Source organism: Saimiri boliviensis, chromosome X (assembly GCF_048565385.1).
Source record: "Saimiri boliviensis isolate mSaiBol1 chromosome X, mSaiBol1.pri, whole genome shotgun sequence".
NCBI classification, from domain to species: Eukaryota; Metazoa; Chordata; class Mammalia; order Primates; family Cebidae; genus Saimiri; species Saimiri boliviensis.
Genome location: NC_133470.1, coordinates 91,376,619 through 91,398,879, shown reverse-complemented (window position 1 = coordinate 91,398,879; position 22,261 = coordinate 91,376,619). Strand labels below are relative to the sequence as shown.

The window sequence follows — 22,261 nt, the reverse complement described above, 5'->3', positions numbered from 1 at the left end:
GTATGGGAGTGGTTTCTAATGGTTTAACACCATGCCCCTAGTGCTGTTCTTCTAATAGGGTTTTCACAAGCTCTGGTTGTTTAAAAGTCGGTAGCACCTTCCCCCTCCCTCTATTCCTCTTGCACAAGCTATGTAATATATGCCTGCTTCCCCTTTGCCTGATGCCATGAATGAAAGTTTCCTGAGGCCTCCCCTGAAGTTGCCATGCTTTCTATATGGCCTGCAAAACCATGACCCAATTAAATATCTTTTTAAAAATAAATTACCGAGTCTCAGTTATTTCTTTATAGCAATGGAAGTATGGACTAATACAGAAAATTGGTACTGAGTTGTGGAGCATTGCTATAAAGGCACCTGAAAATATGGAAGGTGTTTGGAGCTGGGTAATGGGCAAGGCTGAAACATTTGGAGGACTCAGAGGAAGACAGAGATGAGGGAAAGTTTGAAACTTCAGAGATACTTGTTTAATTGTTGTGATTAAATTACTGATAACTGTACAGACAATGAAATTCAGGCTGAGAAGCTCTAAATTAAAAATTAGGAACTTATAGGAAACTTGAGAAAATGTCACCTTTGATATACTTTAGCAAAGAGGTTGTGGGTATTGTGCCTCTGCCCTAGGAATATGTGGAACTTTGAACTTGAGAGAGATGATTTAGGGTATCTGGGGAAATAAAATTTCTAAGCAACAAAGCATTCAAATGTAGCCTGGCTGCTTCTAATAGTCGATGCTTCTGTACATGAGCAAAGCAATGATGTAAAACTGGAACTGACATATAAAAGAAAAGGAGAAGGGCTGAGCATGGTGGCTTACACCTGTAATCCCAGCATTTTGGGAGGGCAAAGCAGGCAGATCACTTGAGGTCAGGAGTGTTAGAACAGCCTGATCAACATGCTGAAACCCTATTCTACTAAAAATACAAAAATTAGCCAGCATGGTGGCACATATCTATAGTCCAAGCTACTCGGGAGGCTGAGGTAGGAGAGTCGCCTGAATCTGAGAGGTGAAGGTTTCAGCAAACCAAAATAATTCCACTGCACTCCAGCCTTGGTGACATAGGGGAACTCCATCTCAAAAAAAAAGGGAAGTAGAGCATAAAAATTTGGAAAATTTGCAGCCTGGTCATGTGGTAAAACAGAAAAGCCTATTTTCTGAAAAGGAATTCAAGCTAGTTATAGAAATGTGCCTAACTATAAGGAAGGCAAATGCTAATAGTCAAAACAATGGGAAAGAGGCCCAAAGGGATTTCAGAGATGTTTTTAGCAGCCCGTGCCATCACAGGCCCAGAGACCTATGAGGAAATAATGGTTTTCTGAGCCAGGCACAGGATTCTGCTGCCCTGCACAGCCTCTGAACACTGCTTCCAACTCCAGCCAAAAGCTTGGGCTGCTGCTTCAAGAGGTACAAGCCATAAGCAACAGCAGTTTCCACGTATTGTTAAGCTTGTGGGTGTGCAGAGTGCAAAAGTTGAGACTTGGGAGCCTCCACCTATGTTTCATAGAATGTATGAAAATGCCTGGATGTTCAGGCAGAAGTCTACTGCAGGGATAGAGTCTTAATGGAGAACATCTACTAGAGCAGTGCAGAGGGGAAATGTGTGGTGGAAGCCCCACACAGAGTCCCCACTGAATCACTGCATAATGGAGCTGTGAGAAGAGGCAACCCAAATTGGTAGATCCACTGACAGCTTCTACCATGCACTTGGAAAAGCCACAGGCATGCAATGCCAGCCTGTGAAAAGAGCCTTGGGTGCTGTTCTCTGCAAATCCTCAGCGGTGAAGCTGCTGAATGACTTTGGAACCCACCTCTTGCACCAGTATTCCTTGGATGTGAGATATGGAGTCCAAGGAGATTATTTGGTGCTTTTAAGATTTAATGACTGCCCTGCTTGCTTTCAGACTTGTATGGTCTATAGCCACCTTTTTTTTTGGCAGATTTAACCCTTTTCAGAATGGGAGTATTTACTCAATGGCTGTACCCCTACTGAATGTTGGTAATAGCTAACTTGTTTTTGATTTAGTAGGCTTATAGGCAAAAGGGACTAGCCTTGTCTCAGATGACACTTCAGACTGTGAACCTTTGAGTTAATGCTGAAATGAGCTAAAACTTTGGGGAACTGTTGAAAAGAAATAATTGTATTTTGAAATGTGAGAAGGACATGAGATTTAGGAGGGACCAAGGGCAAAATAATATGGTTTGGATCTATGTTTGATCCAAGGTCTCATGTTGAAATGTAATCTCCGATGCTGGAGGTGGGGCCTTGTAAGAGATTATTGTATCACGGGTATAGAGTGTCCTCAAAATACTGAAAATAGAATTACCATATAGTCTAGCAGTCCTACCTCAGGGTATATATTCAAAAGACATGGAATCAGTACATTGCAGAGATATCTGAACTCTCATGTTCATTGCAACACTCTTCACAATAGCGAAGAAATACAATCCACCTAAGTGTCCATCAACACATGAATTTTAAAGAAAATGGTATCAACTGCCTCAGGCTCAGCCTGGCTGCTGGGTAGTCTTCCTCTAGGTTCCAGTTTTTCCAACAATTTTATTGAAGAAACTGTTCATTTCCCATTTTGTGTTCTTTGCACCTTTGCTGAAAATCAATTGACCATAATCACTGGGGTTTATTAATGGGCTTTCTGTTCTGTTCCATTGGTTGATGTGTCTATTTTTATAACAGTACCATGTTGTCTGATTATAATTGCTTTATATTTGAAAATCAACCAGTGTGATGCTTCCATCTTTGCTCTGTTTGCTCAGGATTGCTTTGACTATTCAAGATCTTTACTCTTTCCATACAAATTTTAGGATTTTTTTTTTTATTTCTGTGAGAACTGATATTGGGATTTGGGTAGAAACTGAATCTGTAGAATATATTAGGCAATATGAACATTTTAACAACATTAATCCTTGCAATTTATTAATGCTGATATCCATTTGTGTATTCTTCAATTTCTTACATCAATGTTTTATAGTTTTCAGTGTGTAGATCTTTCATCTCCTTGGTTAAATTTATTTTTAAGTGCTTTTATACTATTGTAAATGGGATTGTTTACTTGATTTCTTTTTCAGATACTTCATTGTTAGTGTATAGAAATGCTACTGATTGTTATTTGCTAGGTTTTTTGTTTCTTACAGCAAAATTCACACTGTTATTATTACAAAAAATATATAAATCTAAGAAAACTTAAATGTAGCAGATAATTTGGCATTTTTCTCGACAACATAAGCTTAATGTTCGAAATTTTTTAATTATATTTTTTTCTGTTTAGAGCTAAAAAAGAAGTTATGGAACTGTATTACTGGTAGTCATGAATAAAGTTTGACAGAGAAAAAGAAAATTATATATATATACATTATATATATATATATCATATATATATTATATATATGATATATATATAACATTATATATATATCATATATATTATATATATATATATATATATATATATATATATATATATATATATATAAAATACATATACACACAATGGAATACTATACAGAGTCCTAAGGAAAAAAAATTCTTTCATTTGGTACAATATGGATGAACTCCTAGTACTCATTACGTTAGGTGAAGTAAGCCCAGCACAAAAAGAAAAATAACACATGATCTCACTCATATGAAATCTTAAAAACTATCTCATGGAAGTAGAGACTAGAATAGTAGTTACCAGATGCTGGGGAGAAGAGGGAGGGACAATGGAGACATATTGATTGAAGAATACATATTGGGAATTCTCTGATTCCTGGGAAATCTCTGGCTCCTGGGTCCAGGGGAAGTGCTTCAATCCAAGAAGGAGGCAGAGGTTGGAGTAAGCCAAGATTTGCACCACTGCACACTGCACTCCTGGGCAACAGAGCGATACTCTGCCCCTCCTCACACAAAACAAAGTTATTCAGGGCCTTAAGTCAACACTGGGCTAAATGGACCTCGTAGACATCTACAAAACTCTCCACACAAAAACAACAGAATATATACTCTACTCATCACTACATGGCACTTACTCTATAATAGACCACACGACTGGACATAAAAGAATCCTCAGCAAATGCAAAAAACGAAAATCATACCAAACACTCTCTGAGACAAACTGCAATAAAAAATATAATTCCAGACTAAGAAAATTGCTCAAAACCATACAATTACATGGAAATTAAACAATCTGCCCGTGAATGATTTGGAGTAAATAATGAAATTAATGCAGAAATTGAGAAGTTCTTTGAAATTAATGAGGACAAGTATACTACATACCAGAATCTCTGGGACAAAGATAAGACAGTGTTAAAAGGGAAATTCATGGCACTAAATGCACAAATGAAAATGTTAGAAAGATCTCAAATTAATAACATAACATCACAACTAAAAGAACTAGAGAAGCAAGAATAAACCAATGCCAAAGCTAGCAGAAGACAAAAATTAGCCAGAATCAGAGCTGAACTGAAACAGATTGAGGCACAAAAAATCATTCCAAAGATCAATGAATCCAGGAGCCGATTTCTTGAAAGAAAGAAATAATAAAATGGATAGACTGCCAACAAGACTGATAAAGAAGAGAGAGAAGATCCAAATAAACACAAGTGGAAATGACTGAGGGGATATTATTACTGACCCCACAGAAATAAAAACAACAATCAAAGATTACTGTGAACACCTATGTGCACACAAACTATAAAATCTAAAAAATAGAAAAGATAAATTTCTGGACACATACACCCTCCCAAGACTGAACCAGGAAGAAATTGAAACCCTGAACACACCAATAATGAGCTTCAAAATAGAATCAGTAATAAATAGCTATATTCGTTAATTTTTCCATTGATATAAAGAAATACTTGAGACAGGGTCATTTATAAAGAAAAGAGGTTTAATTGGCTCACTGCTCTGCAGGCTGCATAGGAAACATAACATTGACATCTGCTGCTGGGGAGATCTCTGGATGCTTACAATTATGGTGGGAGGTTAAATGAGAGTTTTTGCATTACATGGCAAAAGCTAGATCAAGAGAGAAGAAGGAGGAGGTGCTACGCACGTTTAAACAACTAGATTTTATGAGAATGGACTATTTCAAGGAGAGTACCAAGGGAATACTAAACCATTATGAGTAATCCGCTATCCATAATTCAGTCACCTTCCCCCCAGCAGACTCCATCTTTAACACTGGGGATTACAGTTCGCCATGAGATTTGAGGGGAACACAAATCCAATCGACATCAATAGCCTACCAACCAAAATATGCCCAGGACCAGATAAATTCTCAGCCAAGTTCTGCCAGATATTCAAAGAAGAACTGGTGCTATTCCTACTGAAACTATTCTAAAAAATTGGAGAAGGCTCCTCTCCAACACATTTTATAAAGCCAGCATCACCTTGATACCAAAATCTGGCAGAGACACAAGAGCAAAACTTCAGGCCAATATCCTTGATGAACATTAATGAATAATTGCTCAACAAAATGCTAGTGAACTGAATCCAGCAGCACATCAAAATGCTAATACACCATAATCAAGAAAGATTTGTCTCTGGGATGCAAGTTTGGTTCGACATAAGCAAATGAGTAAGCATGATTCATCACACAGAATTAAAAACAAAAACCACATAATCATCTCAATAGATGCAAAAAGGCTTTCAATAAAATTCAACATCCCTTAATGTTAAAAACTCTAAAAAACCTAGGTATTGAAGGAGCATACTTCAACACAATAAGAACTGTCTATGAAAAACCCACAGCCGATATCATACTGAATAGACAAAAGCTAGAAGCATTCCACTTGAAAACTGGCACAAGACAAGGATGCCCTCTCTCACCAGTTCTGTTCAACGTGGTATTGGCAGTCCTGGCTAGAGCAATCAGGCAAAAGAACAAAAATAAAGGGCAACCAAATAGAAATAGAGGAAGTCAAACTGTACCTATTTTGCAGACTACTTGATTCTATATCTAGAAAACTGCCTAGTCTTGACCCAAAAGCTCCTTTCGCTGATAAACAACTTCAGCAAAGCTTCAAGATACAAAATCAGTGTACAAAAATCACCATGATACCATATACCAAAGGCAGCCAGCCTGATAGCCAAATCAGGAATGCAATCCCATTTACAGTTGCCACTAAAATAATAAAATACTTATGAACACAGCTAACCAGGGAGGTAAACTGTCTCTACAGCAATAATTTAAAAAACAATGCTAAAAGAAAGCAGAGATAACACAAACAAATGAAAAATCATTCCATGATCATGGATAGGAAAAATTAATATCATAAAAATGATCATACTGCCAAAAACTATTTACAGAGTCAATGCTATTCCTATCAATCTACCAATGACATTTTTCACTGAATTATAAAAATTTGAAAAAATTTTTCAAATTTATATGGAACAAAGAACCCAAATACCCAAGGCAATCTTAAGCAAATCACAAAGCTGCAGGCATCATGCTTACCAACTTTAAAGTAAAATACAGGGTTACCATAACCAAAACAGCATGGTACTGGTACACGACCAGACTCACTGTCCAATGGAACAGAATGGAGAACTCAGAAATAAGACCACACACCTATAGCTATCTGATATTTGACAAACTTGACAGAAACAAGCAATGGGAAAAGGATTCCCTATTCAATAGATGGTGCTGAGATAACTGGCCAGCCATATGCAGAAGATTGAAACTGGACCATTTGCTTATACCACGTACAAAAATCAACTCAAGATGGATTAAAGACTTAAACGTTTCCCATGTTTTAGGCTCTAGAGGGTTAGGTTATCTTAAAATAAAAGACATATACTTTGTAAACTTCACTGTTTTACACTCTTTATATTTTCCATTATTCATTTCCTTTGAGGATTTTGCCTAACTTCAGCAATGTTTCTTTTGAAAACCCAGCCACTTTCACTTCTGCTGAGGGTTCTTGGCTTTATCCATACTACGGTTATCATCTTCAAAGGTCAACAAGGACCCATGGGAGGACAAGAATGCTGGTAGCAGTAAACATCAAGAAGAATAGGAATCTTCATTGTAGCAAATTGCTATTGCTTGATCCTCTTGAACTACATTTACCCACTCGAGATTTCTTTCAGAACTTGCAGAACTTTGTGCTTAGCTTTAACTGAAACAGATATTTCATTTTATGTGGAAATTTACTCCTTTACATATCCTGAATTTATTTGACTTTGTTTTGCAAAATATCCATCAGGTAGAGCTTAGGTCCATACCGATAATAAGTCAGGTAGTACCTGGCATTCTCACAGATGACACCTTAATATGTTGACATTTTTGTTTTCTATAAAAATATAATTAATATGTCCCTGGATTTGAAAATAGTCTCTATAAAGACAAAACAGTTACATTGATCCGGGGTATTCAGGGCATCATAAATTATTTCATTGCAAGCCTAGTTTTCAGAAATAATGCACCCCAGATGGAGAAACCTCTTTTTAAAGGACACTCAATGCCAAATCAACCAACTTAATTTGACAGATGTTGCTTAGCAAAATGTTTACAATACCAATTTCCAGATCTGAATTTTGTTGTTTTAAGTAATAATGTATGTACTGGGGGAAATAAATGAAAGTCAACACAAAACTGATCTCTCGTGTGGGGTTTTAAATGCCTGTCAAAGATGAAATGGAAGCATAGGTGCTGAACTTCCCTGTAAATTCCTACATCATAAACAATGCAGCATTTTTAGACTACTCCTCCCCCCTCTCCTGAGTTTCTGCATTTAATAAGACAACAGTGAAAAATATTAATAAATACTTTTGTTCTAAATAAATCTGTTAATATTTTAAAATAGTAACAAAAAAAAAATAAGTTGTTTGAATCCGAAATGATTTTAGAGCTCTCTGTAAACATATCAAATGTACGCCAGACTATTTTGAACTAATATTTGTGTTTTATTCTTTAATTGATTGTTTTCTTTCATCTTCTATTGTACAGTTCACGTTTTTCTTGTACCTCAAATATTTAATTTTCCTGCTTATTCTTAAAGTCTATTTTTGAAAGCAGAGATTTCCTCTGTAGTTAAAATAATCAGCCAAGTCATGATACCCCAGGGGCCCTGAAAGGCATTACCTATTATAGTCTCTGTTCAGGCACTCTGCTCTCTCCCTAAGTTTACGGTAATAGCATAAACAAGCACAGAAACCAATGATAATAGAAAAACAAACATATACACAAAATCAGGGTGTCTCAATCTTCTACTTGCTCTCACTCACATTTCCTTCAGCTGGAAGCTTATGTTATTGAACATGGGAGGAACTGCCATCTGTTAAGTATTTGACAATACTTAATACTGATACTGTGTTAAGTAGATAGAGCTGATTGTCAAATACTTAATCACACAAAAGCTGATACTTTTCGCTTATGTCTGCATGGTTATATCAAAGAGCGTTATAAAAGTATCCATCAGTAGAAATGACCCTTCCAGTATACTCAAGTAGATTTTTGTAACTGCTTATTAATCTAAAACGTAGTTTTGTTTCCTATAAATACCGACAGAATTTGTAAAGGTTATAAGGTTGAAATTGAAAAGGTAATCTGAAAAAAAAATGAAATAAACATGCTTATTAACTGAAAATCACATGGAAAAATGTCTTATCTAAATGTGAGGGGCACCTGCCATTACTCTTATCTTTCCAGTAAGTGGTCTCCAAAGTACACACCTTCCACCGTTTCTCGACCACTGCGTGAGTGCAGCTCTATTCACAATAGTGGAATTGCACACTCATTTGCATAATTCTTTTTTTTTTGACTTTGATTTTTTGTTGTATTTTTCCTTTTTTTCTCTATGATTATTATTCTTTAAGTTCTGGGGTACATGTGCAGAGTGTGCAGGTTTGTTACATAGGTAGACACATGCCATGGGGGTTTGCCGTCACCCATCACTGCATCATCTACACTAGGTATTTCTTTTAATTCTATCCTTCCCCTATCCTCTCACACCCTGCCATCCCTCCCCTAGCCCCCAACCCCCCAACAGACCCCAGTGTGTGATGATCCCCTCCCTGTGTCAATGTGTTCTCATTGTTCAATACCAATTTATGAGTCAGAGCATGTGGTGTTTAGTTTTCTTTTCTTGTGTCAATTTTCTGAGACTGATGGTTTCCAGCTTCATCCATGTCCCTGCAAAGGACATGAGCTCATCCTTTTTTATGGCTGCTTAGTATTCTATGGTGTATATGTGCCACATTTTATTTATCCAGTCTATCATTGATGGGCATTTGGGTTGGTTCCAAGTCTTTGCTATTGTAAACAGTGCTGCAATGAACATACACGTGTATGTGTCTTTTTAATAGATCGATTTATAATCCTTTGGGTATATACCCAGTGATGGGATTGCTGGGTCAAATGGTATTTCTGGTTCTAGATCCTTGAGGAATCACCACACTGTATTCCACAATGGTTCAACTAACTTACATTCCCACCAACAGTGTAAAAGCATTTCTCCACATCCTCTCCAGCATCTGTTGTCTTCTGATTTTTTAATGATTGCCATTCTAACAGTCATGAGATGGTATCTCAATGTGGTTTTGATTTGCATTTCTCTAATGACCAGCGATGATGGCTTTTTTTCGTATATTTGTTGGCTGCATAAATGTCTTCTTTTGAGAAGTGTCTGTTCATATCCTTTACCCACTTTTTGATGAGTTTTTTTTTTTTTTTTTTTCCTGTAAATTTGTCTAAGTCCTTTGTGGATTCTGGATATTAGCCCTTTGTCAGGTAGGTAGATTGCAAATTTTTTTTCCTATTCTGTTGGTTGTGAATGGGACTTTGCTCATGATTTGGCTGTTTGTCTGTTATTGGTGTATAGGAATGCTTGTGATTTCTGCACATTGATTTTGTATCCTGAGACTTTGCTAAAGTTGCTTATCATCTTAAGGAGATTTTGGGCTGAGATGATGGGGTCTTCTAAGAATACAGTCATGTCATCTGCAAATAGAGACAATTTGACTTCCTCTTTTCCTAATTGAATACCTTTCCTTTATTTTTCTTGCCTGATTACCCTGGCCAGAATTTCCAATACTATGTTGAGTAGGCGTGGTGAGAGAAGGCATCCTTGTCTTATGCCACTTATCAAAGGGAATGCTTCCAGTTTTTGCCCATTCAGTGTGACATTGGCTGTTGGTTTGTCATAAGTAGTTCTTACTATTTTGAGATACGTTCCATCAATACCTAGTTTATTGAGAGTTTTTAGCATAAAGGGCTGTTGAATTTTGTGGAAGCTCTTCTCTGCATCTATTGAGAAAATCATGTGTTTTTGTCTTTGGTACTGTTTATGTGATGGATTATGTTTATAGATTTGTGTATGTAGAACCAGCCTTGCATCCCAGGGATGAAGCCAACTTGATCATGATGGACAAGCTTTTTGATGTGCTGCTGGATTTGGTTTGCCAGTATTTTATCGGGAATTTTTGCGTCCATGTTTATCATGGATATTGGCCTGAAATTTTCTTTTTTAGTTGTGTCTCTTGATTAATGTTTTTCTCCTCCAGTATAGGATAAATTTTCTATCGATGGGGCCACATCAGTTTTCTTCACTGCCATATCCTCTGTGCCAAGCCAGGAATCGTATCTGGCTCACAATAAGTTTTCCATTCATGTAAAGGAAGTCAGTACTTCTATGAAGCAGGAAGTTAGGGAGCTATCTTCCAATGTTAGTTACTGGAAATTCAAAAGTTGAAAAGACCAAATGTAGGAGGTTCTGTGGAGGGCAGAATTTGGCCTGACAAATTGACCATGTCTTAATCTGGGGAACCTGTGGATAAGTGATCTTACATGCCAAAAGAAACATGGAAGATGTAATTAATTTACTAATCCTGAGATCAGGAGATGATCCTGGATTATCCAGAGTGTCTAATCAAATCACAAATAGAAGATAGAGGAAGAACCCAGAGTGATGCAAGGGGGGGAGGTCTGAAACTCTCCATTTCTGTCTTTGAAGATAGAGGAAGGGATCATAAGCCAAGGAATACAAAACACAGAGATGAGTTTCATTTTTAAAAGTACAGCATATAGAATGACAAAACACGGAGATGAATTTTGTTTTAAAAATCATGTGGACTTCTGTCATTCAAGATCTCCTGCTCAGTCCTGGCAAGTGTCACCCATGAGGCTAAGCCTCCATTCTCACAATTAACACTCCTGAAGCTTCACGTCTCTTGCGGTACATGTCCCCGAAAAGGAAATTGTATGCAAATGCAATTGTACCACTGCTGACATCGGAGGGGGCACTGCTTTAGAGTACAGGGAGCATTTGAGTGATAGAAGTGTTTAGTTAACAGAAAAGACATATTAACTTATTTTTCTTCTTTAATAGAAAGAATGCAATAGATTTTCCTATAACATTGCTTCCCAGTACTGCCAATCTTTGATTTTCTTTTTTTAAAAAGTTCATATTTCTAGAAATACACACCAATTAGCATGGTATTCTAACAGTTACATAGCAACTGAAGAACATTTTTCAATATTAAAAGACTCATATTTTATAGCTTTCTATTTATATAGGTTTAGAGCTAATAGATCCAAAGTGTAATATCATTTCTTTACATGAGCAAGAATAGACATTGAAAACTGGAATGGTTTTGTTTAAATAATATTAATAAAAAATTTCTTCTAAAGGTATGTTTTATTTCCCTAACATTGATTTTAGATTTTATATTCATTAATTATAAGTCATACATTTTAATTTAATTAGGTTTGAAAATTTAAGAGAAAATAATTTGTACACATGTTAACAAATTTTTATTTTTTAAATATAATTTACATTGTTATTAAGATATAGTAAAATTCTGTACACTTTGGGATTTAGTTTATTTTCAGCTATACAAAAATCTTGATTGTAACAGCATTATGAAAGATTTTGGTGAAATAAAGTTGAGAAAAACAAATCCCTTTGAATAAACACATAATATTTTATTAATAAAAATACAACTCTGTTTTGGTCTCCACCCAAACATTGACAGTCAATGAAAAGCAAATCCAGATTTGTGTTATATTTTTAGTTCCTTTTGACATTTTAACAACTTTAAGTGATATGAAAACCATACTGGCAGGGCACGGTGGCTCACGCCTATAATCCCAGCACTTTGGGACGCCGAGGCGGGTGGATCACGAGGTCAAGAGATTGAGACCGTCCTGGTCAACATGATGAAACCCTGTCTCTACTGAAAAAAACAAAAATTAGCTGAGCATGTTGGCACATGCCTGTAGTCCCAGCTACTCAGGAAGCTGAGGCAGGAGAATTCCTTGAACCCAGGAGGCGGAGGTTACGGTAAGCCGAGATCACGCCATTGCACTCCAGCCTGGGTAATGGGCAAAACTCCATCTCAAAAAAAAAAAAAAAAAAAAACATAGCTTTGTATTTTTTGATATAGTTATTATGGATCTATATTTATCAAGATTAGAGAATACAACATATTTAACTGTTTAATAGGTTGATTTAGAATTTTAAAATATTTATATACATGGACCTCCATTTTTTTTTTCTTGCTTCAAGGTCTTGCAAGTCGCAGACCTAATTATTATTAATTCCATTTTACAGCTGAGGAAACCAGGGCTTAGAAAGGCAAAGAAACATGTTTCTCAGTCAATGATATGCTGGTGAAAAGGCTCTCCAAAATGAATGTATGAGTGAATGGTTTAGAAAAATGCTAATTTGTAGCATTTGATGATTTCTGTGGTGTAAATAGCATCACCAGTATTACTTTCAACCTGTCAATATTTCTTCTACCAGCTTAAAAATATCTCCTGAAATTTTAATATGCTTTTATAAATAACATGGTTTGGCTTTGTCTCTCTACCCAACTCTCATCTGGAATTGTAATCCACATGTGTCAGGGAGAGACCTGGGGAGAGGTGATTGGATCATGGGGGTGGTTTGCCCGATGCTGTTCTCATAACAGTGAGTGAATTCTCATCATGAGATCTATTGGTTTTATAAGGGGCTCTTTTACCTTTGCTCTTCCATTCTTCTCTCTGCTGCCTTGGGAAGAGGTGTCTGTTTCCCCTTTGCCTTCTGCCAAGATTGTAAGTTTCCTGAGGCCTCTCCAGCCATGTGGAACTGTGAGTCAATTAAACCTTTTTGCTTTATATATTGCCCAGTCTTGGGTAGTTCTTTATAGCAGTGTAAAAATGGACTAATACAATAAATCAGCATAAAGCTAGCTCTAGCCCACCACTACCAAGTCACAGGCCTAGTAATGTGATTGAAGCAGATGTTTGTTCCTGAGCTGTCCTTGGACAATAGGCCACTGCCCCCAAGCCATGAGCATATGCGCCTTGTGTCTCAGTTCCATGGTCTTCTATTTACTAATTGGGAAGTGACCTCATTAGCCTACCTGTGCTGAGACCTTTTAAATCCTACTCACCTACCCACTATCAGTTTGGAGGAAGTGAACACAAAATATGTGTCACTACATTATTGTAAATGATTTTGTTATTGTGTGACCATCAGAATGTACTTACATAGACTAGATGGTATAGCTTACTAGACATGTAGGCTGTATTTTATAGCTGACTGCTTCTAGGCTACAAACCTGTACAGCATGTTACTGTACTGAATATGGTAGACAAGTGCAGCACAATGGTATTTGTGTATCTAAGTTTTGGATGCTGAGCTTAGCGCTGTGCCTTATTGGGATTTCAGCTGAGTTCTTTGTTATTCAGCTATATTGCTACTTCATTTGCATTTCAAATGGAAAGCCAGCAACTACTCCTTTTTATCTAGGATTTTCTTCACCACATATTTACAGATTAATGTCCACCAAGAGCAAGGTCACTGTGCATGATTTAGAATGCAAAAGATATATAGATGACATTATTTTCAAGAGGCAATTTACAGGCAGACATGGGAAGGCAAAAGGCTTGAAACCAATTAGTGGGGGAGTTTCTTCAGAATCACTTGCATCCTGAGGGATTTCCAGAAAGCACTTAAGAACAACCTGCTTTTGTCTTTTGTTACTGGGTAGGCTGTCTGCGCTGACTTCCTTGGTCTCTTCTGTGGCACTTTTGATTCTTGTATTAATTCTCCTAAGTCTGATAGAAACAAACAACCTTTTGAATAAGAGTATATCTAGTGGCTTCTATTTTCCTGATTAATCCTTGACTGATATAGAATTCTAGGTGAAAGGGGCTTTCTCCCATTCTCCTTGTATAATTTCTAAAACAATAACATTTCCAAGACTATTTTATTTCATAATTTTGCTAGATGTGAAATTGATATTTTACTTAGAGAATATTTACAGTCAGCCATCTTTTCAGAACATATATGACATTACTTCACAGGGGTACGTACCATAGTTAGCTATCCCTATTCCTATTGATGAACATTTGAAAAAATGTTCCAATTTTTAGCTCTGCTGTACACCACTGTGATTAACATCTGTGCACTTCAATCTCTGAATTTTGTATTTTCCTTAGCACACATTCTTATCCCAAATATAACTATTTGGAAACAACTTTTGTCTTTTCTGTTCAAAATACCTATCTATTGCTTTCTATTGGCCAGACATTGTATTAGTTACTGGGGATGCTATATTGAAACAGACAAACATAGACTCCTCCCTAACTGAGTTCACAGTTTGGCTGGACTACAGTACAGTGAAAAGGCAAGTAACATAGTTTGCGACTAGCCTGGCCAACATGGTGAAATCCCGTTTCTACTAAGAATACAAAACTTATCCAGGTGTGGCAGCACATGCCTGTGATCTCAGCTACTCGAGAGGCTGAGGCAGGAGAATTGCTTGAATCTGTGACGGAGGTTGCATTGAGCTGAGATTGTACCACAACACTCCAGACTGGGTGACAGAGCAAGACTATCTCAAAAAAAAAGGAGGGGGCCAATAACAACTGTTATGACCCTTATGCAGACGAATACATAGTAAAGGGTAGGAAGACCTTCTGGAGGAAACGACATTTACTGCAATTAAGGAATATACAGGAATTAAGCAGTGAAGCATGATGGCAGAACCAAAAACAGTAAAGGCCAGCTTGTGAGAGAACAGGGTATTTTTATATGATTGAAAGAAGTTCATAATTCTGAGAGTAGAAGACATGGAACGGAGACCATGGTGTAGGTGAAAGTGGACACGTGCTTAGGAGCCAGCTCTTTCAGGGCCTGATAGGCTCCCACGGGTTTTAGATTTTAATCTGAGTGCAATGGGTAGCCATTGGAGGGCTTTTGGCACTGTAATTGGGAACACTGATAAGCAGTACATGGAAGCAGAAAGATAATAGGCTCACTGTTGAATAAATTGAATTTGAGGTACTTGTGGGACATCCACGAGAAGCTTGCTAATAGAAGGTTGAATATGTAAGTCTAGACCTACAGAAAGGTGATCTTATTGGAAATACAGATTTGGAAATTATTATATATTGAAGCTGGATATGTTTAGGTGGATGAGGGTCATCCGTGGCATAGTCTGGCTACTGCCTACGTCAGAGTTATCTGCTCTCTCTTAGAAATGTATATACCAAAATAGTACCTCAGACTCGATGAAGCAGACTATCTGTGAGAAGCATTTAGGCAATTTCCATTTTTAACAGGGTACTCAGGTAAACATAAAAACATAAAACATAAAAATCATGGTCTACAGATAGCCTGTATCAGGAATCCTCACCCTGGCTGCATATTGGAATTACTTGGACAGATTAACTCTATGTTGTATATATGCCAAGGATCATTCCTGAACATTTGGTTTGACTCCTTCCCAGCCACTTGGTCTCAGTTTCTCCCTGTCTTCTGCTATGTATGGGAATGCACTCCCCAAATTAACCTAGCAATCCTTGTTTGATATTTCTCAGACAAGCCATCCTGCCTTACCCTACTAGCTGTCCCTATTCTGCGGTACTGTAAGCAACCCATTTTCACTTGGCTAGCCTCTGCTCAGTCTCTTAGACTCAGGTGAGATATCGTCTCTTCCAGGAAGCTTTTGCTGATGGCACCCGATCCTCTATATTGGGTGACCCTTCTTTGTGCTCCTAGTGGCTCTTCATATGTCTGAGCACTTAGGTCATTGCATTGGAATTAGAAGTTTGCATGTCTGCTTCTCTACCAGTAGGGGAGGTCCTCAAGATTTTGTCTTATTTTATTCTTCTTTCTAGTTTCCTAAATCTTATACTGTGCCTACCACGTAGTAAGCCTGTAGGATGTGCCATGTTTGTTGAACTGAACTGAACTGAATTTTGGCTCCTCTACTTATTAGTACTATGTATTTGTGCAAATCAATTGACGTCTCTGAGTGTCAGTCCTTTAATCCATGCGTCAGTCCTTTAATCCATGACTCAGAGATGTTTTCTGCCCTGTCTGCATTGCATCATGGAATTTTTATACAGATTACATGAGATTAAAGGTGAGAGAATGCTGTGTTTAATATAAAGCCCTATTAAGCCATGAGTTAGTTATTATTACAAAATGATGGTGTTAAGTACAATATAAAACATAAAAATAAGTTATTTTGGAATACCATCTTGCTGATCTACCTGCTTAGGTTCAACATGGACCTTTATTCCAAAGTGGATACTAACTTTCTCTTCCCCCGAGGTGAGTTCCCAGTATTATCTGAGTATCCTTGTATTTGCATGAGGCTTTTTGACTTTGGACGATAAATAATGGTGTCATCATTGCTCAAAATACTTGTGGATTTTGTTGCACTCTCTTTGCTGGTTTATGACAGTGATCTGAATGTTTGAAGGCTGCACCAGTCTTGAATACAATCACACATACTTGGCTCTAGGCATCCATGCAGCTTTGTGACTGTGCTTCCTTCCCTGTGGGCCTGGGTGGTTTACACTGCTCCTAGGCAGCCATGGTAATGTTCAGATCCTTCAAAATCAGCATCCTTTCATGCAGTTCCTACAGCTGTGTTCTATATTCATGAAGGGGAAGATGGCTTTCCACCAAGGTATTATAGCCATTTCAATCAACCTTGAGACACGAAATAACTATAGATCTTACAGTCTCAGGAAGATTCCTGATTATTTTGACTTTCTGAGCCCTTCTGTGAATAAATGTAAATAAGTTATTTTGGAATACCATCTTGCTGATCTACCTGCTTAGGTCCAACATGGACCTTTATTCCAAAGTGGATACTAACTTACTCTTCCCTCGAGGTGAGTTCCCAGTATTCTGAGTATCCTTTTCATTTTCCTACTGTGGACAATACTGGAGAAATTTTGATCCCCCAGTGATATGCCTTTTTGTTTCATGTCCCCAAATCACTTTAAGTCAGAAACTAAAGCTGTAGCCTTTTTTGGCTGGTGCAGTATCTTTTATAGAGTAGATGATAAATATTGGCTGAATTGAATCACTAAAGCTCTCTTCTCATTATTATACAATCATACTTCATATACTAGACCAAAGATATTCTTCCTTGTTCCAGAAATCAATTCAATTAGACATATTTTCAGAAACCAAGGTTGAAATTGAATATTTACATTTCTCCCAAAACAAGGAACTCTAAGAAATATATGTGATATCTACTTGCCATACAAATGTGCTCTCCTTACATACTGTTCTATGCTCGACCCAGTACGAGGAGGCAAAATAAAGTGAGCGTTTTTTTTTTTTTTTTTTTTTTTTTTTTTTTCCAGTAATGAACTTAAATACATACCAATCCAGACTTTGTTATTTGTCTTCCTGACTCCTGTGGCTTGTAGTTTTGGAGCCAGTTTCTAGATATAAAGAGCATTGGAAACCTAATCAACTCAAGTGGGGAATCACAAGTAAGCCAGGTCCAATGCCATTTCCCAAGAGTCTTAAGTGGAAGAATATACCTCCTGTCTGTTCAGATTTCAGGTGGTAGGCCTAAAACCTCAGACACCAAGAAAGGTCTGCTTTGCTACATAATACAAGCACATCACTTGCAGGTAATCTGAGACATTAAAAAGCAAGTTAAAAAAAGAGTGGCCGAGCAGCTGATCCTGCAGAGTTTTTCTTCTGACCAGCTTCACAACCCTTCAGAGGCAGATGGGACACTAAAGGTGTCCTGCTTTTACCCACAGGTAACATGGAGCTTGAGTGAGCACAGCACAGCAGTTATAAGCATGGACCCAGGAGCCTCATGCAAATCCCAGCTTCAAACCTCACAAACTCTGTGAGCTTGGGAACCCCCTTCGAGTTTCCTGATCTTTATCTCTCAGGTGGGTCAAATGAGCTAAAGAGTCTGATGCAGTGCCTGAGAGGCAAAGGGATCCAGCTGTAGTTCTCGTCAGTCTGTTTCCTCAGCTAAGGGATGTGTTCTGGACTTCCCGCGTCTATGTTCCTTCCCTCTCTCGAACCTCCAGGAACCACAAGCACCTCCCCAGCTTCCTTCCCGAGGCCAGGTTCAGGCACTGCTGCCTGTGCCGCAGCCAGCAGGTGACCAGGGAGCAGTGCTGGATGGCCTGTGCATGGCAGAATAACCTCCCCCCTTCATTGGAATGCGGGACTTGAATTAGCCACAGTGAGGGACTTGAGTGTAAAAGGAGAGGCAGGTGAATCTGCAATCTGAGTCAGAAAATATCCCTAGAAGGGAGTTAGTTATCCAAATCTCATGAGAGAAAAGTGACAGGGTGCCAGGTAATAGCATGGCAAGGTAATAGTGGGGAGGATAGAGGGAGGGCAGCAGGATATCAGGGCTCAGGATTTGGTGGATGCGTAGAGGAACGCAACTTCACTCCACTCTGCTTCAATCACACTGGATTCCTTGCTGGTCCCGGATCGTGCTAGGCTCCTTCCCTACATAATACAAGCACATCACCTGCAAGTAATCTGAGACATTAAAAAGCAACTTAAAGAAGAGTGGCCGAGCAGCTGATCCTGCCAACTACTTGTTCTGACCAGCTTCACAACCCTTCAGAGGCAGATAGGACACTAAAGAACGTCTATTCCCATTGTCTGCTTTTACCCACAGGTGACATGGGGCTTCAATGAGCACAGCACAGCTCCCTTGCACTGGCTGCTGCTTCATCCTGGGATGATTCTTCTTGATACATCCATGGCACTGACCCTCTTACACCTTTCAGGTCAAATGTCACAATTTCATTGAGGCTTACGCTGGCCACCTTTCTTAAAATTGCAGGCTTTCATCACTCCAAGGCACATCCATTTGCTCTACACTACTGTGTTTTTTCTTTATTCCACAGAACTTATGACCTCCTAACCTATTATATAATTAACTCATTCATTGTGCCCATGGTCTCTTGTCCACCTCATGCCACTAGAAGCTTAGGACAATAGTCTTTCTTTTGTTCACTGATACATTTCACATTTCTGGAATAGTGCTTTGTTCAAAGCACAAGCTTCAAAAATATTTGCTGAATGAATGAAGGCCAATCACAATATAACCCAGGGCTATAGGTTTTATATAGCCTAGAATGACTACATACACACATATGTACACACATGCATGTATGAATATCAAAATTATGCCATCTTAGGCTTTGATGTTCTATTATTAGTAATGCTAATTCTGACTGATTTCACAAGTATGACTGACTAATATTTTGGAACTACTTCTGCTAATTGTGACTGATTTCACAAGTATGACTTACTTTAATATTTTAGAACTACTTCCAAATGAATGTAGTAGAATTAAATAGTAAAAGTGTGTTGTTCAGTGGTAATGGATCATGAAAGTTTTGGAAGATCTGGTTATGTAATTGAATAGATTGCATTCCAGTTTAAATGACTGCAACTCTAACATTCTAACACTTTATAACACTCTAACAACTTATAACAATTCACAATGTAACTATATACAACTATAGTTAGAACCAAAAGCTATAATTATAAATACAACTACCACTAATTAATCCCATAACTCTACATTACTATACTCATAATCAGCTTTAACTACAACCAACCACAAGTAAACCAAACCTAAGTATAACTAGCCACAACTCCAATTAGCCATAACTAGAAGCTGCAACTAGTTGTTAGCCACAGCCAGTAACCACAACTAGTTAACAACACATAGTGACCACAACTACATAGAGTCCACAAAGTAGAAATCATGAGTACTTAGCACCCACAAAGCACCAATCATAAGTAGTTTGTAGTCACAAATTCACAACTACAATTTATCACCTTCAACAAGGTAACCAGCACTAGTCAACAGTCAGAAGTGAGTACAACATTTTAGTAGCAACACATTGTAGCCATAGCTAGTTAGCAGTCATGAAATGGTAAGTAAAAATTATTCTCAACCCAGCCGTCCCAGCTAGTTAATGACCACAAACTAGAAAACTTCAACTAGTTAGTAGCCCAACATGGTAACCAGCACTAAATAGCAGCCACAAATTTGGTGTCAGTTACTAACCGTTAACCTGTTAGTTAACTATGAGTAGTTAGCAGCCAGAATCCAATAACTACCACTAGTTTTTAACCACAGCACAGTAACCATAACTAGTTAGTAACTGTGCCTAGTAACAATGGCTAGCTAGCAGTTGTAAACTAGAAACTGCAACTAGTTTGCAGCTACAACCAACAACCACAACTAGTTAGTACTTATAACTATAATACTAGCCATAATTGATTATAACTATAGCTGATACCCTTAAAAGGTAGCATTTGTAACCAACCATAACTAATAATAACTAACCATATGACTACAAGTATAACTAAATATAACTATTACTTTTACAAACTTGGAAAAAAAAAATCTGACGGTACAGAAACTGCCTACCTAAAGCTTTCTGGAAATATATTTAGATGCAGTTGGTGTTAGGATACATAGGAATGTGAGGAAGAAGGGAATGTTGAGTGCTTTGGGAAAGCTGGACTGCCAATAGTGTGGGTAGGTTCTGCTCTGCGGTTTATGCTCTTTAAGAAAGGCTACTATTCTGGAGGCTACTCCTTGGATAAAACAAAGGCAGGCCGGGCGCGGTGGCTCAAGCCTGTAATCCCAGCACTTTGGGAGGCCGAGGCGGGTAGATAACAAGGTCAAGAGATCGAGACCATCCTGGTCAACATGGTGAAACCCCGTCTCTACTGAAAAAAAAAAATACAAAAAATTAGCTGGGCATGGTGGCGCGTGCCTATAATCCCAGCTACTCAGGAGGCTGAGGCAGGAGAATTGCCTGAACTCAGGAGGCGGAGGTTGCGGTGAGCCGAGATCGCGCCATTGCACTCCAGCCTGGGTAACAAGAGCGAAACTCCCGTCTCAAAAAAAAAAAAAAAAAAAAAAAGGGCAAAGTAGTCCAACTTTAGTCTGTGATTAGTTCAAGGCTCAGAAGTTCAGCTAGTGGGGCTGAAGCAGAGAGAATGACTGTGAGTTCTGGCTGCTCTGCCTTTGGAGCAGCCCGTTCTTTTTTTCTTTACTTCTCTAATAAATTTGGTTTCACTTTCCTTAAAAAAAAAAAAAAAGAGAGAGAGAGAGAGAGAATGACTGTGAGTTCTAAGAATAGGGCCTGGAGAAATGACACAAATAAAAGCTGACTGCTCATGTATGTAAGTTTAATCATTGTAAGAGATGAGTTTGGAGAAGTAATAATATCTGTTGAAAAGCATGTATCAACCCAGGAAAGCAGAACAGGGCATATATGTAATTGAGTGTTTTGTTGAAAGAGGTTTTTTTTGTTTTGTTTTGTTTTGTTTTTAATTTTTATTTTTTAAGTAGCCAGTAATGGAGAAACAGAGTGAGATAGAAGCAAAGATTTGGTTCTATATGGGTATTGTTTTACTCGGCATAGAGCCACTTCAGATTATGTTGGCTCTTCTGTATCCTGGGACTAGCTAAGCTTAGAACAAAAGTGTCTTATGGCATTCTAATAATATTGGAGCACAGATAATCAATGGATCATCTGTTGGCCTACTCTTCAAAAGGTCCTGCTCTTCAAAGTGACTTGACTCCCATTCAAGGCTGACTAGCACTGGGCTGATATTGGTAAGTCCTCTGGAGAAGTTTTCTGAATGTGTGGGAAATTAGACAACTAGTGACTTCTACCAACTCATGTTGCCTCTACCCTTTCTTTGTACCTATTATTATTCTGGAAGATGCTCTCATCCATGGTTATCAGGTAGACATAGTAATTGGGATGAAGTTGTCCTCATACCTATCAGAGTGAGCTTGTGGCAATAATATTTTATAGTGGGATGGCCACTTTCTCTAACTCTATGTCCTGACCCTGTGTTAGGGTAGGTTGGGGTTTAGGATATGGAGTCATATTTGTGGTGGCACTGGATTCAGTGGTCACTGGTAGGAGTATCTGGGAAGTACCTAGATTGTCTCAATTGTGCACTTGGAGTAAGGACTGCAGACCAGGTAAACCAATCACA

At 38.0% G+C, this 22,261-nt stretch overlaps 1 pseudogene; it reads right to left on the bottom strand.

Moving 5' to 3' along the window:
- Positions 1–18,953, bottom strand: part of LOC101030789 (small ribosomal subunit protein uS2-like) — a 29,123-nt pseudogene extending 10,170 nt beyond the window's left edge.
- Between the last annotated feature and the right edge of the window lie 3,308 nt (positions 18,954–22,261).